The following is a 2415-nucleotide window of genomic DNA, read 5'->3' as shown; positions in this document are numbered from 1 at the left end:
GCCAGCGACGGAGCTCCCCAGCACCTGGAGAAGGAGACGTGTCTGGAAGGTCAGGCCCCTGGCCCGGAGCCCGGGTGAGGCTGGGGGGCTGGGGGAGAAGCACCAAGGCCCGCCCCCTGGAGGCCTGCCCGTGGCCCCCGCCCCCGCCCCCGTCCCCGTCCGTGAGGGACGAGCCTTCAGGGGTGCTCAGAACCCCACGCTGTGCAGCCCTCCGAGGGTTGGCCTCTGCGCCCTTGTTTTGCTGGGAACTGGAAAGAGGCCCGGCCGCTCCACATCCATAAAGGGTCACGGGGCTTCCTCTCCGGGCCTTTGTCCCCACCCGCCGGCCGGGCCGCATCCTGTTTGTCTCTGCAGCTGTGCCCTCGGCCAAGGCCACAGGGGGTTTCCCAGAGCCCCTCCAACTGTGCTCAGTGCACCCCAACTCTTCACAGCGCACCAGACTCCACAGAAGGCACCCAACTCTGCACAGCGCATTACTCCAGTGCACCCTAACTCTGCACAGCACACTGACTCCAGTGCACCCCAACTCTGCACAGTGCATTACTTCAGTGCACCCCAACTCTGCACAGCGCATTACTCCAGTGCACCCAACTCTGCACAGCGCACTGACTCCCCAGGATGCACCCCAACTCTGCACAGCGCATTACTCCAGTGCACCCTAACTCTGCACAGCACACTGACTCCACAGGATGCACCCCAACTCTGCACAGCGCATTACTCCAGTGCACCCCAACTCTGCACAGCACACTGACTCCACAGGATGCACCCCAACTCTGCACAGCGCATTACTCCAGTGCACCCCAACTCTGCACAGCACACTGACTCCACAGGAAGCACCCCAACTCTGCACAGCACATTGACTTCACAAAATGCACCTCAACTCTGCACAGCGCATTACTCCAGTGCACCCCAACTCTGCACAGCACACTGACTCCACAGGAAGCACCCCAACTCTGCACAGCACATTGACTTCACAAAATGCACCTCAACTCTGCACAGTGCATTACTCCAGTGCACCCCAACTCTGCACAGCACACTGACTCCACAGGATGCACCCCAACTCTGCACAGCACACCCCAACAGGCTTCCAGAGGAAGAACGAGCCTCCTAGGTCAGAGGGCTCTCCAAACAGGAGTCCCCACGGGAGGCCAAGCCCGGGCAGACCCCAGCCCAGACCACCTCTGAGGGCCTCTGGGTGGCCTGTCCCTCCCCGGGCCTCAGTGTCCCCTGCCAGGGGTGGGGCTGGACCTGGGGCGCCCTCAGTGCCTCGGAGCTCACTGCCCTGCTGCTGACCTGGATGGGCTGTGGCACGGGTGGGCAAACTTTTTGACTTGAGGGCCACAATGGGTTCTTAAACTGGACCAGAGGGCCGGAACAAAAGCATGGATGGAGTGTTTGTGTGAACTAATATAAATTCAAAGTAAAGGAGCGGAGGGGAGAGCAAGAGAACCGGATAGAACAGCTGGATCCGGCCCGCGGGCCGTAGTTTGCCCACGGCTGGTGGGGACGGGAGGGAGGGCCGCCAGCGCACAGCACCCAGCCCGGCCTTCGCCCGCCAACCCGCTCCAGGCCCGCGATTTGCTAAGCCTCACAGCCCCTCCCAGTGACAGCAGGCGGCGGGAGCCAAGGAGGTGCACTAGGTCCGCAGGCCGGGGGGGGGGTCGGGGGGAGGGGGGTTGCGCCAACCCCCACCCCCGGCTCAGGATCTCTCCAGCAGCCCCAGCCACTCAGGCCACTCCAGGGCAGGGGCGGCACCTGCTGGTGAAGGCCAAGGGCAAAGCGTTCGGCTCTGCCACCCCTGCCATCGCTGGGGGAAAGAGGGCGCGGGCCACGGCTGGACTCGCCCCGGGTGTGGGTGCCGCTCTAGGATCGGGGAGTGGAGAAGCACCTCAGGACCCCCGAGCAGGGAGGGGTCAGCACACAGGCTCCTGTCCGCGGGAACTGGGGTGTCTGAGGCTCCGGGGACAGGAATGTCTAAGCAGGTGGGCACCAAGGGCAGGAACGACCAGCAGCTCAGACCGTCGCGGGCTTGAAGGCTCAGCACCATGAGGCGGGTCTGGCCGTGACCTGAGCCAGGTAATCCGTTACCTGTGCTCCTGCGAACTGGCACTCGGAATGCAGAGCTGAGGGCCGAGGCAGGGAACTGGGCAGCAAGGCCCTCAGGGGAAACGGAGGCGCAGGGAGAGAAGGCCTCTCACCCACGTCGCATGGCCGTCACCTGCAGGTGGCTCTGAGACGCGGCCCCAGCCCAGGTCCTGCCCGGGACCATGCCCGCGCCCGCCCTGGCCCCACGCCCCGCAGCACCCAGTCCGTCCTGGTCTCTGGCCCGACACGGGTGAAAGGCAGATGTGACCGGCCTCACGCAGTTTCCCAGAAAGACACCCGGGCAGAGACACCACCTTCCCGGCGGCACAT

This window comes from Plecotus auritus (genome assembly GCF_963455305.1).
Source record: "Plecotus auritus genome assembly, chromosome: 1".
Lineage (NCBI taxonomy): Eukaryota > Metazoa > Chordata > Mammalia > Chiroptera > Vespertilionidae > Plecotus > Plecotus auritus.
This window is presented reverse-complemented; position numbering follows the sequence as displayed.